This window comes from Bombina bombina, chromosome 10 (assembly GCF_027579735.1).
Source record: "Bombina bombina isolate aBomBom1 chromosome 10, aBomBom1.pri, whole genome shotgun sequence".
NCBI lineage: Eukaryota > Metazoa > Chordata > Amphibia > Anura > Bombinatoridae > Bombina > Bombina bombina.
Window position 1 is genome coordinate 176,162,063 of NC_069508.1, and position 16,591 is coordinate 176,178,653.

Here is a 16,591-nt window from a genome sequence, read left to right on the forward strand (position 1 = left end):
TATTGTGGGAACCCGGGAGGAAACAATACCCTGATTGGTCGGAGTTCCTGTGACGTCAACAGCCTAACGTGTCTGCCAGGCGACTCTCAACAGTTAACACTTTTGGATCCGTATGAACTATCATCGCACACAAGCGCACCTTCTATGAGGGATTATTGATCCTGGTCTTTTTATTATTAAATAATACATTTTGGGTCACATTGGGTCACATTTGTCTGTTTTAAACAAATATTTTAGAAAATTCTGGTATTTGTTTTTTGGATTACAGAAAGAGATAAGAAGCATTTGTGTGTACTGAAAATAATAAGATAAGGTGTCTGATTTCCCTGCAAGTTCAGTACATTTTAATGTGTTGTGATATAAAAAGAAAAAGGCAGTAATATAATATATACAAATAAACCTAAAGGTGCATTGTGCCATACATTTTATACTCTGCTGCTGGCATAATAAGCCTTTGAAAACATTAGAAGCAGGGAATTTGCACTGTCCCTTTAAATAGCTGAAATGCTGGAAGCACAATTATAGTTGCACATTTTATCAGCGTAAAAAGGCTTCAGTTTCTCTGACGTCATAGTCATATCCCCCAGACATGCGCACTAGAAACAACTCGCTGCACTGTTTCAGAGGAATTTCCCAGCAGCACCCGGGGTCCTCGCATGATGATGAGCGCGTATAAAGCTTGTTTCCTTATTTAAATGTCTGTAGTGTTTTGTGCTATTATACAAACATACAGTTGTGTTATTAAGTTATCACTATCAACCTCAGTAAATAACAGCGTCTTAACTTTTCACCCTCAGCTTATTAGCTTCTGCAGATATCTACTCTATTAATTTTCTGTGTAATCAGTATTAACAAATAGCGAATTTTTGATATATTTATGTAATTCAAATAACTTTTAGGAGGCCTGCGCTGCAGAGCGGGCTGTGTAAGTGAAAAATAGAATAATTCGTTTGTTAAATTTCCATCGTTTATGTATCGCTCCAATTAAGATTCCAACGTCCAAATATCTATCGGTAAACTCATCTGTTGAAAGTAGCGTCGTAAATTTTTCGTTTGAAAAGACTTTGTAGAAACTCTGTGTCTAGTAGTTTAGAATTGTGTCATCGGAAAAGGCTTCAGTTCCTCTGACGTCAGAGACAGACATGCGCACTACAACTTCCTGCACTGTTTCAGAGTAATTTCCCAGCAGCACCCGGAGCTTTATCTTGTATCTTTATTTACATATGTATAATATCTGTGCTATTATATAAATCTAACAGTTTGTGTTATTAAACTATCACTATGTTATGAATCTCAGTAAACAAAACATTATTGACTAAAAAATCGTTTTCTTTTCTCACCCGCAGCTGTTTAGGTTCTTCAGACAACTCCATAGTTAAGTTTTACACTTTATAGTTTGAAGAGCGGTAGAGCAGCCAAACCTTCGAAACATAATGGCGGAGTAATGAATTTTTTCAAAATTTTTGAAAGCCGGCGATGAAAAGCGGGCTGATAATTTGTATGAAGATAGAACTAATTTTAGTGGTGCATTATTATTGGGGTTGACCGATTTAATTTGCAGCTCATGTTCTCACGTTGTTAGTTTCTTTTTACTTTTCCGTCACATTTATTCCTCATTTCTGAGATAAACTTAGGTCACATTATCTAGAAGACAGAAGATATAAAGTGGGTTTGTTGTTCTGCTGTAAATAATATAAAGAATAGTTCAGCTGTAGTTATTTTAAGGAGAATCAAACGTGCACTGTCCCTTTAAATTGTAACTTACTTGTTTTTTTTCACCGTAAAAGGCGTCAGAGACAGAGTGAGACATGCGCAGTAGAACAATGCACTAATTTCCCAGCAGCACCCGGAGCTTTAGCTTTAAGAGAGCTGAGCGCGTACAAAGCTTATTTCTTAATTTAAATGCCCATAGTAATGTTGTGCTATTATACAAACATACAGGTTGTGTTATTAAGTTATCACTATATTATCAACCTCCGTAAATAACAGCGAGTTAAGTTGTCACCCTCAGCTGTCTAGATTCCACAGACAACTACTACATTTATCGTATATTTTAATTGTCCAAAATAGAAAAAAAAAATGATTTAATTTGGAAGAGAATTTGTGGACGCCTGTACTGTGTGTAGCAGGCTGATAAATCAGTGTAACGCTATGTGTTTGCGTGGTTGTGGATAGTGAAATAGTCCCGCGTACGATTACAATTTGCTGAGAATCTTCCTTAGTAAGCTGGTCGGATATAAGTAAATTGGTTAGGTGATTGCAGTTTAAAAATTTAGTATCGATGATCTTAATCGTGTCTTTAGAAATATTTTTATTTCATTAATTTTAATGAAGATTGTTCGTTAATTTAACAAATTTGAAGTACATTTCGTCACCATGAAAGTGTTTTTTTTTTTACTTTCCCTGACGTCAGAATCAGTCCCGCAGACATGCGCACTAGAACTGTTTCCCAGCATCATCCGGAGCTTAGTTTTGATAGCTGGTAGCATGTAAAGTTTATTTTTACATATCTATAATATTTTGTGGTGTTATATAAACACTTTTGTGATATTCAGATGTCACTATATTATTTATTAACCTCAGTAAACAAAATATTATTGCCATTAATAAACAATAATCATCTTCAATTTACACTCTCAGCTAATTAGGTTCTTCAGGCCACATCATTAACTTCTTACTGTACCGTATATATCGGTGAGAGGCGCAATATCTGTTAATAAACAGCTTTGTAAATTATTATAAGTAACAAATTTAAGGCGATGTAAAGCGCTGGTTATTTGGTTTTAATATTAAATCTGTGACAAAGGTGCATAGTTCTACAGAAGTAAATTGCTCTCACATTTTAAGTCACTGCATAAACTTCTATATTACAAGATGTACTCACGTCTGAGGTAAACTTAGGTCACATTATCTAGAAGACAGAAGATATAAAGTGGTTTTGTTGTTCTGCTGTAAATAATATAAAGAATAATTCAGCTATAGTTCACCGGTTCCTTATAACCTAACGGAGCATCAAACGTGCACTACCTCATTTTCAGTATAGTGTCGGGTTCAACAAGCAAAATCAGCTATTTCACATGACAAAAGAAAGATAAATGATATATTTGTAAACAATTTAACACTCAATATCCCTTTTAGTTTCATGGTAGAGTTAGTACAAGAGCTATATAAAAATGTCTAATTCTCCAGTTGTTTTGTGCTTCATCCTTTTTGATATTTGCCCTTCCTTATATTTAAAGTGATGGTAAACTCATTTAATTGATAATTACATATTTACATTTGTATGGTTATAAGTTACTAAACCGCATTATCCTTTTTTTATAGTTATATGCATTTTATTGTAAATTTTAATCATCTTTTTTAACCTTCTTGCTCCGCCCCTCTTATCTTTCTGTAACACTATTATGTGCTTTGTCCTGTCTCCGCCCTCTCCTCACATCAGAATGTTTGCTCGCTCCGATATTCTAATTTTTAACGCATGCGCATTGGTTTGCATGACGTATATAAAGTAAACATTGACTCGTGACATTCAATGATTACTTTTTCATTGCGATCTGTGTGTATCGGGTGTGCGAGCGGTCTTACCCATTTAAAAAGGTTAATATTTCATAATATTTTCATAATCAAAAAAACATAGCCAATGCATTACACATATCTAAGAAATCAATTATAATAGAAACGGTATAGTGAATAAATATTTTGGAATAAAACAATTAAACCTATATACTTCAACGATCTACTTACTGGCACTGCTCCAAGTAAAGAATGTATCGTATACTAATAGTATACAATACAGGGCTCACTTTAGCGTGCCGTGTGGAAAATAACATAATAACCATGCGTCAAATAGAACGTGCACGCGCAAAATCTAAGGAGTTATAGGCTGTTGATTGGTTCTTACGGTCGTAGGAATTGGTCGTTAGGGCGCATGCGCAAAAAAATTGTATTGCAGGAAGCCTGTCTAGCAACAGGAAAGATCATTGGACACACAAAGGAAAAATTTATGTGACGTCACGGTGGGATGGCGATTTTACGGAACCGATAGATTCTTTATTAGGAAATAGTAAGTAAATGGCTATATCATGTTTTAATGGGAATTTCGTGTGAAGATGTAATAAAAATAGACAATATTGATTAAATATTATTCCTATACTGAGTTTACCATCCCTTTAAGCACATGCTGAGAAACTGTGGATCCCTTGGGCCCCTATTGTATTGCATAGAAAAAGCCACTTTTAAATATTCTGCATAACGTTAAAGGGACAGTCTAGTATAAACGAAACTTTCATTATTCAGATAGGACGTTTAATTTTAATCAACTTTCCAATTTACTTTTATCATCAGATTTGCTTTTTTCTCTTGGTATTCTTAGTTTAAACTAAACATAGGTAGGCTCATATACTAATTTCTAAGCCTTTGAGGGCTGCCTCTTATCGCAGGCTTTTTAAATCTCTTTTCAACACAAAGAGACAGAAAGTACACGTTGGCCATATAGAGATAACACTGTGTTCAGGCACAGGGGGTTATTTAAGATTTAGCACAAAACAATGCTAAATGCAAGACAATAGATAATAAACAGTCACAGTCATGTGATCAGGGGGCTGGAAGAAGGTTCCTAGATACAAGGTAATCACAAAGGTAAAACGTACATTAATATAACTCTGGTGGTTGTGCAAAACTGGGGAATGAGTAATAAAGGGATTATCTATCTTTTAAAACAATAACAATTCTATGGTAGACTGTCCCTTTAATCCCCAAGAGCAGTTAAATAATTTATAATGATTTATTTATTAGCTGCACTAGGTACCATATAAACTAACTCACTGGCACTCCTTTCTCTGCAGGCTTTGGAAGGTACCGTGGGTTTGCCCCTATCGGTACAGTGTGCGGCGTTACCTTTACAAGACGAGCTCTGTCTGCACTTCATGAAGGAAGCTGAGACTCCACAAGTTGCACCAAATGAAGAAATAAATATCTGAAGCCGCTCCTTGCAGTAAATGGGTTTATGTTAAATATTATTATATCACTATAAATCTATACTCAGTAAGCAAAATCTCACTAGTTTTCCAATAGAAAGAACATTACATTGCATTTTTTCTGTGTGAAAAATCTATTTTCTATCCTATTATTATTATCATCAGGTATTTGTAGAGCGCCAACAGATTCTGCAGTGCTATAAACATAAGCGGTATACAAGATAACATTTAGAGTGATCAAATGGGTAGAGGGTCCTGCCGAGAGTTGCATTGTTGTAGTCGGCTCTTATGAAGGTGAACTACAAACAGCTGGGCTCATAGGCTAACATGCTAGGGGGTTCAAGGGGATAGCAGGGGAGATAGGAAGGTTAGTGTAGGTTGTATGCATCCCTGAATAGTAGAGTCTTTAGGGAGAACTTGAAACTTTCAAAACTAGGGGAGAGTCTTGTGGAGCGAGGCAGAGTTCCAGAAGATGGGAGCCAGTCTGGAGAAGTCTTGTAAACGAAAATGTAAGGAGGTAACAAGAGAGGAGGAGAGGATGAGTGGAGAGAAGGGGACGGGAGGGAGAGTAACTGGAGACAAGGTCTGAGATGTAGGGGGGAGCAGTGCTGTTGAGGGCTTTGTGTGGTCAGAGTGAGAATTTTGTGTTTAATCCTGGAGGCAAGAGGAAGCCGGTGAAGGGATTGGCAGAGGGGTGCAGCAGATGAAGAGCGACCTGTAAGGAAGATGAGCCTGGCAGAGGCATTCATTATGGATTGTAAAGGAGCTAGGCAGAAGCTAGGGAAACCAGAGAGGATAGAGTTGCAGTAGTCCTCCCCATTCCCACTGCTAGAACTATTAACATCTAGCTCATTCCTATCTATTTCCTTTTCAAGTGTCTGAATTTCATGCAGTGTTGCAATTCGTCCCTCCAGAGCTCCAATACGAGTTTCTAAAGAGACAATATGCTCACATTTGCCACAGACATATAATTCCTGAAGTGGCTGCTCCAGTGATGCAAACATATGGCAAGCTGTACACGGAATGAGATTCTCACACATTCTTAATAAAAGGTTTAACTTAAAAATATAAAATAATTATATTTCCCTTTGGTTACTCCAAATCCTTGTTTGCCTAACTTCCTTGATTAGCTAACTTCCCCTGCTTAAACAGAAAATCTTACTTTACAGATAACCAGTTTAAATGTTATAAAGTATATTCATATAATAATGTTTGTTCTACAAAGCTGGGGAATGGGCAGTAAAGATGTTATCTTTTAAACAATAACAAGTTTGGTGTTGACTGTCCCTTTAATAATGTGATTGCTCTTTTATAGATAGTTTTGTAGTTTCCTATATAGTGAGGAGGGTTGGGAATATATTAGTTGAGCAGATCTTTATATATAGAAACTGGTGTCTTGTAGCTCTATGGTGTCTTTAGGAATATTATCACCCTCCAAGTATTGAAACTAATTTGTTATTTTGTAAAGTTTAAAACTCACTTTTGTAAACATAGAGTATGTAGTTGTGCAGATCAATACGTTATTACATTTCATGCTTTATTACTGATTTATTTACTGATCTTACAACATAAACATAATAAGTGAATGATAATAAAATACCAGACCAGTTATAAAGTTGTGACAAATGTATCACAGATCTGTATTGTGAGGCTTCTTGTGGTGCTTATTATATACAGTAGGTTTAATGGGACACTTATTCCCTTTAGTTGGGAGGGAAGAACTTCATCATCATCCGTCATTATCTTTACTCTTCTGATGCCCAGAGCAAAAGCTCCAGCAGGTACCACAAGTTATTTCCTCCATCTTCAGACAAAGCATTTAATGAGGGTCAGAATCTCCCCCTGTCCCCCAAACTGCCACCATCCTCCAGGGCTTTAACTCACTCAGAGGGGAAGTTACTACCAATCCCTTCAGAGGCAACAAGGAAGTCCCCGGCCAGAAGGGACAACCCTGATCCTACCAGGTGGGAGATTCACCAAATCAAAATTGTGAGACGTTCTCCAAATCATAGCTTGTTTCCAAAAAAATCATAAAACCATAACTGTATATAGTAAAGTGCTCTGCAAACTTAATAAAAAGAGGAGTGAAGGTTATTACATCAACACCAGGTGCACTGTCACTGCTCCCAATAGTTCTGTGGCACAAGGGTGTCCCCACCCCCTTGTCAGGCCCAGACTGGCCATAGGGCATGCCGGACAAATGCCTGGTGGGCTGCAGGGTCCCTTGGCCCCACCCACCAACCGGGTTCCTTAGCCCCACCCACCAACTAGATCCCTTTGCTTGCCCACCACTGGGTCCCTTAGCCACATGGTGTGGCCCCTCAGGTGTACTATTTTATTTGGCAGAGTACCTGTCTATGCTAATATAGACAAAAGATCCCCATTACCATAAGTAGAGGTGTAATAAGTGGCTTTTAAAGGTGCCATTTTCATCTTCACTTGGGCAAGTGGCTCTTCCCAGTGTTAACCAACAGTATCCTCAGTTTACCAGCTTTGCAGTGCTTTCTATCTACTGTTAAAGGTGATCCCTACTCCTAGTTCAGATAAGCCAATGCTGGCCACAAACAAATGCAGCTCCCATGGCCGGAAAAAGCTTAGACTTACTACAGCTCACATGCTTCTCCTATTGGCTAACCTTTAGTGATCCAGGGCCTTAACGTGGGGCAAAGGGGCACCTTGAGTTCGTGCTGCCCAGAAATAGTTTCCCCGGCTGCGGGCCGCACCCAGGTGACACACGCTAAGGGGGTGACAACCGTGACACCAAGGCCGGCTCTGCGCCAGTGTTCTAAAGTAATCCGTCTACCCCGTAGGAATGTGTATACTACGTCACTTCCGGTGACGTATAATCAGCTGGTGGAGGTTTGTGGTGCTCACTGCGCATGCGCTAGAGGCCTAAACTCCTTACAACAGCTGATGACAATACGAGGAATTATGTGGCACGCACACGTTACTGGTTACAAAATCACAATGAACAAGCGGTCTGTCATTGGATTTTGCAACCAGAAAGGGTCGCTAAATACGGTCAACTTTTACTAGTTCAAGGCCTGAACTTTCACATACTTTATCTTTTGTCAAACAGAATCGTTTTTAATAAATGTATTATTGGTGGCTTATGACATTTGTACTAATGACTTATCTAGCACTGGCTTGCACACAGAGAGCTCATAATACAACTATATATATTTGTGCATTTTGGCTATTAGGCTAATACGACTATATATAATTGTGCATTTTTGCTATTAGGCTAATGGTAACATTTGATTGCAGCTGTGCTTAGGCTAATACGACTATATATAATTGTGCATTTTGGCTATTAGGCTAATGGTAACATTTGATTGCAGCTTTGCTTTTTCCTTCATATTTATAAATAGCTAATATGTGAACTCAAGTGGTTAAAATCTAAGTGCATTGCTTGATACTGGAAACTACAACAATGTGATGTTTATGAAAAAACCTTTAGGACCCATTTAGGGAATATAAGAAAGAAAAACATAAATGCTATAACTCGTGTCATCTTTAATTGATGACAATTCTCTATAAAATTAGGGGATGTTCTTATAACTATGACACTTTAATTGAAATCACATTGGACTTTATTGGAGTTACAGCATGTCTGGCCATATTAAAGGGACATGAAACCCAATTCTATTTTCTTTTGTGATTCTGAAAGAGCATGCAGTTTTAAACAACTTTCCAATTTACTTCTATAATCTAATTTGTTTCATTGTCTTGGTATTCTTATACCTTGGTAGGCTCCAGAGGTGCTAGTTGGTGGCTGCACATATATACTTCATTTTATTGGCTCAGCAATGTGCATTGCTGTTTCTGCAACAAAGAATACCAAGAGAATGAAGCAATTTAGAAACTATAAGTAAATTGCAAAGTTGTTTAAAATGATATTCTCTTTCTGAATGATGAAAAAAAATAATTTTTGTTTCATGTCCCTTTTAACTATCTCTTATTATACTTAAAGGAACATGAAACCCATATTTTTTCTTTCATAATTTAAAAAGAGCATGCCATTTTAAACAACTTTCTAATTTACTTCTATTAGCTAATTTGCTTCATTCTCTTGATATACATTGTTGAAAAGCATACGTAGATAGGCTCAGTAGCTGCTGATTGGTTGCTGCACATAGATGCCTCGTGTGATTGTCTCATCCATATGCATTGCTATTTCTTCAACAAAGCATATCTAAAGAAATCAGCAAATTAGAAAATAGAAGTAAATTGGAATATTGTTTAAAATTGTATTCTCTACTTGAATCATGAAAGCATTTTTTGGGGTTTAGTGTCCCATTAAAGTGCTAAGGATGACAGAAGCAGACAGTGCATAAAGAACAATTGATTCTGTTCTTATAACTATGACACTTTAATTTAAATCACATTGGACTTTATTGGAGTTACAGCATGTCTGGCCATATTAAAGTGCTAAGGATGACAGAAGCAGACAGTGCATAAAGAACAATTGATTCTGTATAGGATTGCATTTAAAAGTGACACAAAAGCCACAGTTTTTCTCATGACTTTGATGCTATAGGATGACACCTTGTTTTACGGTGCAAATTATAACCCTATGGCAGGAAAGAGCATCTAACCTCTTCTTGAAATGTAGATCATATGGTACCAGATACATACAGGGAATAGTTGCACTCATTTTTACATTTCAATTCTTATTAATTGCTAATTGTCCAGGGATAGGCAAGGTGTCCGTGACTAGCCCTTGCAGTGTCCACCACAACCTTAGTATATGTTTTGATTGAATAATAGGAATTAAAAAAAATATGTAGTGTGAATAAAATTTCATCTTACTCAAGTGAAAAGTTAGTGTGTAGCTTGTCACTTTTTATGTCCCACACTCAAATGGTTGGGATACTTTGTTCACAGACAGAAAACAGCTCCACACTCCTGCAGTTGACAACTTATATTTAGTTTATCCACCCAAACAGGATGTGCACAGTGGCAAGTGAGGTAGGTATTGTCGGCCACAAAAATTAAATATATAGAATTACTGAAAAACATTATGCAAATTATTCAATATGAAATTTAGTTTATGTTTATATTTATATTTATTTATATATAAATAAATATAAAAAATTTTAGGTCTCATCAGTGAGGTGTAACCATATTCCTTTAAGCACACTGAGCAAGAAGTCTATGTCTGGGAGACTAAATTCACATAGAGAGAAGCACAGTCACAGGAATGAGCAACTGTCTAAAAACCATATATTTAGTATATATATATATATATATATATATATATATATATATATATATATATATATAATATTTTTTTTTTATATTTTTATTTCAAAAAAGGTTTCTTGTGTTTTAAAGTGTAAAGTATATATCCCACATTCTTAGGGAATAGATGAAACCTTTACAAAACCTCTGTTACAAAGAAATGCTCAGACGTTTTGTATTTTATTAATTAAAATAATACTATTTTATTCAGCCAGTATCAAAAAAGGTCTAAAATGTATTTTTACTAGCACAATGTATTAAATGCATTTAATTTAAGATGTATTCCATGCACTTTTTATCTGAAAAGCAGAGAATAAGCCATATTTAAATTTTTACCTCAGGCTGTGAACAATGCCATATCTGACACAAAATTGAAGCTTATCAATTTTAAATTGACATATATTTTGAACTCCAAGTGTTTTTATAAATCAAATATGACTTTTTATGAGACATCCACTATGTTAGATTGATCTGACCTTGGGGGGGATTTTTTTTGTATTTGTTACTACTGTAATATTTGTTTTAGCTCCAACAAAGGCTAACTCAACCACATTTGTGTTTTTTTCACAATACACTGTTATTTACTATAGCTAGGCCTTTCTTTTTTAAATGATATTTACTAAATAACCAATTAAAGGAGAATGTATCCGAACTCTAATAACCCTTTGCATGACTAAAAAAAGGCTTTTCAGGCCTATACAATACTCACTGTAGACATGTGCCAGTTAATCCCTGAAACTCACAGGTAACAAGAAATGTACATCTAATTGGGAGAGGGTGTCTTCTGCCTGTTACAACAAAAAAGACAGATGTTTTAAAAATCACAAATTGTTAATTTTTTAAAATATTACAAGTACTGTGACAACAAATATGATTGTTTGGTACTAGTTGGCAAATGGGCCTGTCTGGCACACACACTGGGAGAAAGGAAACTGCAATTCAATGGCACTAGGAGACTGAAGAATCACAGTCAAAACAGTTATGATTAACAAAAATTCCAATACTGTTACAATAAATATGATTGGTGGCACTAATTGGCTCGTTGGGACTGGCACACAGGCAGGCAGGCAGGAGGAAAATGCAATTCAAGGGCACTAGTAGACTGCAGATTGACAGTCAAAACAGTGATTATTGACAAATTTTGCAATACTGTTAAAAGAAATATGATTGCTGGCACTAATTGGATAGTTGGGCCTGGCACACAGGCTGGCAGGCAGGAGAAAAGTGCAATTCAATGGCACGAGCAAACTGAGGATTAAGATCAACAATCAAATTTTTTTTAATTTTAATTAGTAACTATACTGTGACAACAATTATGATTGGTGTAAATCGTTGGCAAGACGGCCTGGCACAAAAGGCTGGCAGGCAGGAGGTAAATGCAATTCAAGGACACTAGGAGACTGAATACTGACAGTCAAAACAGTGATGATTGACAATTTTTGCAATACTGTTAAAAGAAATATGATTGCTGGCAATAATTGGCTAGGTGGGCCTGGCACACAGCAGGCTGCAAGGCAGGAGGAAAGTGCAATTCAATGGCACGAGCAAACTGAGGATTCAGAACAACTATTACCAAAAATTTTAATTATTAAGAATACTGTGACAACAAATATGATTGGTGTAAATATTTTGAAAGTAGGCCTGGCACACAGGCTTGGAAGGCAGTAGAAAAGTGCAATTCTAGGGCACGAGAAAACTGAGGATTAAGATCAACAATCAAGAATTTTTTCATTTTAATTAGTAACTATACTGTGACAACAATTATGATTGGTGTAAATAGTTGGCAAGACGGCCTGGCTCAAAAGGCTGGCAGGCAGGAGGTAAATGCAATTCAAGGACACTAGGAGACTGAATACTGACAGTCAAAACAGTGATGATTGACAAATTTTGTAATACTGTTAAAAGAAATATGATTGCTGGCAATAATTGGCTAGGTGGGTCTGGCACACAGCAGGCTGCAAGGCAGGAGGAAAGTGCAATTCAATGGCACGAGCAAACTGAGGATTCAGAACAACTATTACCAAAAATTTTAATTTTTAATTATTCAGAATACTGTGACAACAAATATGATTGGTGTAAATATTTTGTAAGTAGGCCTGGCACACAGGCTTGGAAGGCAGTAGAAAAGTGCAATTCTAGGGCACGAGCAAACTGAGGATTAAGATCAAAAATCAATATTTTTTTAATTTTAATTAGTAACTATACTGTGACAACAATTATGATTGGTGTAAATAGTTGGCAAGACGGCCTGGCACAAAAGGCTGGCAGGCAGGAGGTATATGCAATTCAAGGACACTAGGAGACTGAATACTGACAGTCAAAACAGTGATGATTGACAATTTTTGCAATACTGTTAAAAGAAATATGATTGCTGGCAATAATTGGCTAGGTGGGCCTGGCACACAGCAGGCTGCAAGGCAGGAGGAAAGTGCAATTCAATGGCATGAGCAAACTGAGGATTCAGAACAACTATTACCAAAAATTTTAATTTTTAATTATTAAGAATACTGTGACAACAAATATGATTGGTGTAAATATTTTGAAAGTAGGCCTGGCACACAGGCTGGCAGGCAGTAGAAAAGTGCAATTCTAGGGCACGAGAAAACTGAGGATTAAGATCAACAATCAAGAATTTTTTAATTTTAATTAGTAACTATACTGTGACAACAATTATGATTGGTGTAAATAGTTGGCAAGACGGCCTGGCTCAAAAGGCTGGCAGGCAGGAGGTAAATGCAATTCAAGGACACTAGGAGACTGAATACTGACAGTCAAAACAGTGATGATTGACAAATTTTGTAATACTGTTAAAAGAAATATGATTGCTGGCAATAATTGGCTAGGTGGGCCTGGCACACAGCAGGCTGCAAGGCAGGAGGAAAGTGCAATTCAAGGGCATGGGCAAACTGAGGATTCAGAACAACTATTACCAAAAATTTAAATTTTTAATTATTAAGAATACTGTGACAACAAATATGATTGGTGTAAATATTTTGAAAGTAGGCCTGGCACACAGGCTTGGAAGGCAGTAGAAAAGTGCAATTCTAGGGCACGAGCAAACTGAGGATTAAGATCAACAATCAAGATTTTTTTAATTTTAATTAGTAACTATACTGTGACAACAATTATGATTGGTGTAAATAGTTGGCAAGACGGCCTGGCACAAAAGGCAGGCAGGCAGGAGGTAAATGCAATTCAAGGTCACTAGGAGACTGAATACTGACAGTCAAAACAGTGATGATTGACAATTTTTGCAATACTGTTAAAAGAAATATGATTGCTGGCAATAATTGGCTAGGTGGGCCTGGCACACAGCAGGCTGCAAGGCAGGAGGAAAGTGCAATTCAATGGCACAAGCAAACTGAGGATTCAGAACAACTATTACCAACAATTTTAATTGTTAATTATTAAGAATACTGTGACAACAAATATGATTGGTGTAAATATTTTGAAAGTAGGCCTGGCACACAGGCTTGGAAGGCAGTAGAAAAGTGCAATTCAATGGCACGAGCAAACTGAGGATTAAGATCAACAATCAAATTTTTTTTAGTTTTAATTAGTAACTATACTGTCTGTGACAACAATTATGATTGGTGTAAATAGTTGGCTAGACGGCCTGGCACAAAAGGCTGGCAGGCAGGAGGTAAATGCAATTCAATGGCACTAGGAGACTGAATATTTGCAGTCCAAAAAATTATGATTTTTATTTTTTATATACTGTTACAAGAATTATGATTGGTGCCACTAATTGGCTAGTTGGGCCTGGCACACAGGCTGGCAGATATGAGTCGTAGATGGTAGGTAGGGCAGCAATTTAACACAGTATGCTGTGTAAGTGACAAAAACACAGGCCTGATAGAAAATTAAGTTAGATTACACTAGCAAAATATTTTAAAATTTTAGATTTTAATATTTAAATTACGTTAAGAAGTGCAATGCACATATGAGTGGTCGCACTGGCTGGCTGCTACGTAGGGCAGCAATTAACAACAGTATGCTGTGTAAGTCAGATAGACAGTTAGACACAGGCCTGATAGAAAATAAAATTAGATTACACTAGCATAATGATTTAAAAACTTTTTTTTTTGGAATGTAAAGAAAAAGGTTAAGCACATACATATGAGTCGTGTCTGATAGCCTTGGAAGGGCAGCTATTAAAAACAGTAGGCTCTGTAAGTCAGATACACACACGCCTGATAGAAAATACTATTAGATTACACTAGAAAAATGATTTAAATTATTTTTTGGGGGGGGAATTAAAAAAAGGTTAAACACATATGAGTCGTGGCTCATAGACTAGGGAGGGCAGCAAGTAAACACAGTAGGCTATGTATGTCAGCAAAACACACAGGCCTGATAGAAAATTATATTAGATTACACTATCAAACAAATTTAAACTTTTTTTTTTTTATATTTAAATTAAGGTGAAGAAGATATGAGTGGTGGCTGCCTGGCACAGACCAATTAACCAAAAGACTGAAAAAAAATGAGGTATATTAATGCTGAGTGAGCCTGACAGACACAGGCCTGATAGTAAATGTAATTAGATTACACTAGCAAAATATTTTTTATTTTATTTTTTTAATTTAAAATAATGTTATAAACGGATATTAACACTGGTGGCTGGCACAGAGCAATGAACCAGAGTATATGCTGTGTGACACAGGCCTGATAGAAAATGAAAAAAAATTACACTAGCAAAATAATTAAAATTTTTGGTTAGTTAAATTTAAACTAATGTTGTTAGGGAGATATCAGTGGTGACAGTAATCACAGCATATGCTGTGAGCCTTAAACACACAGCCTGCGTTTCATAACCGGCCTCTAAAAATTGTTTATGGTTTTTCAACCATTGACATAGACTCTCACCACCATGAAAGAAATATGATGATCTATGTGACGATAATGAACGAGATACCTGAAGAACCTAATAAGCTAAGGGTGAAGATTGAAGGCGATTTTGTTTACTGAAGTTAATAACATAGTGACATCTTTATAACATAAACCTGTAGATTTTTTATAATAGAATAAAATATTATAGAAAGTTAAATAAGGCGCTCAGCTCTTTCAAGGCGAAAAACTCCGGGTGCTGCTGGGAAATGTGCGGCAAATTCTAATACGACGTGTTGACACTGACGTCAGAGATACTGAAGCCTAATTACTATGACAAAATGTGTTTTTTTAACGATTATCTTATAATTTAAAGGGACAATTTTACATGCGATGCTCTTTAAAGGGACAGTAAATACTTTAAAATTGCAAGCAATTACACAACTCACACTAAAGTACCACTAGGTTATAACGCACTATAGCTGAATATTTTTTACTATCTTTAGTAGAACAAATCAATTTTACATCGTCTGTTTTCTAATCAATGTGACCCATTAAATAGCATATGCAGAATAAATCCTGAGAAAGATGGAAACGTTTCTGTTTTTTTTTTTTTTTTTTTTTTTTTTTTTTGTTTTGTTTTTTTTTTTTTTTTTTTTTTTTTTTTTTTTCAAAGAAACAATACCTTTATCTAAAATAAAAAAGTAACTGGATGAATAAAATACAAGCCCCAGCTGTACTTTAGACAAGTTATGCGTTTTTTTAATACTCGAATTCTTGTTTTAATTATGTACATATTTGAGATGTACAGTTTTGTATTGATTGACTGTTAAGTTATGAGCATACATACAGATTTTGGTATTGATAAATTCTGTTTCATAAATTGCGAATTGTATTCATAGTTTCTTAAACTGCTCAATAAAACAGAAAATATTTGTTTAGGAATGAACGATGGGAATGTTTAAAGTAAATAATGCGAATCCATTCTGCTGACATGTTCCTACATCATTTTACAGGAGCAAATACTATGGGGAGGACAAATCCCAGTGTTTATAGCTATAAGGAGGGTATGTTGACAAGTTATAAATAAAAGGCCTAATTACTAATACGATATTTATGAATAATACTACAACATATATTTTATTCATGTCACTGTCCTCTGCATTATGAGCTCCAAGATCTAGCAGCTCTGAAAATGGTTGGAAATTCAAGATATGTTTACTTATTAATGATACTTTTAGGCGGGCAGAGCATAAAATGTTAGGATAAATAGGTTATATAATTTATTTTAATATTTGTTATTTTTAGTTTTAAAGTATAATTTACTATTTTTTTTTTTTACATAATTTTAACAAGGAATTAGGGGATATAACTAACTTGATGCAAATTTTCTTATTTGTCTGTAAATACCTATAATGGATTTAGTATGTCAGATTGCAATGTGTGTGTTTATGTATGTATGTATGTGTGTGTATGTGTATATTTTTTTTTTTTTTTTTTTTTATTTATTTGTAACCAACACATTTGTAAGACAATATTAT

At 35.7% G+C, this 16,591-nt stretch overlaps 1 long non-coding RNA gene across 1 annotated transcript; it reads left to right on the forward strand.

The window, feature by feature from the left end:
- Window positions 1-1,342: 1,342 nt before the first annotated feature.
- On the forward strand, window positions 1,343-5,091 carry LOC128641400 (uncharacterized). Its single transcript, XR_008399482.1, has 2 exons — window positions 1,343-1,441; window positions 4,845-5,091. It is a non-coding gene; the product is annotated as an uncharacterized LOC128641400 (long non-coding RNA).
- Window positions 5,092-16,591: the final 11,500 nt, after the last annotated feature.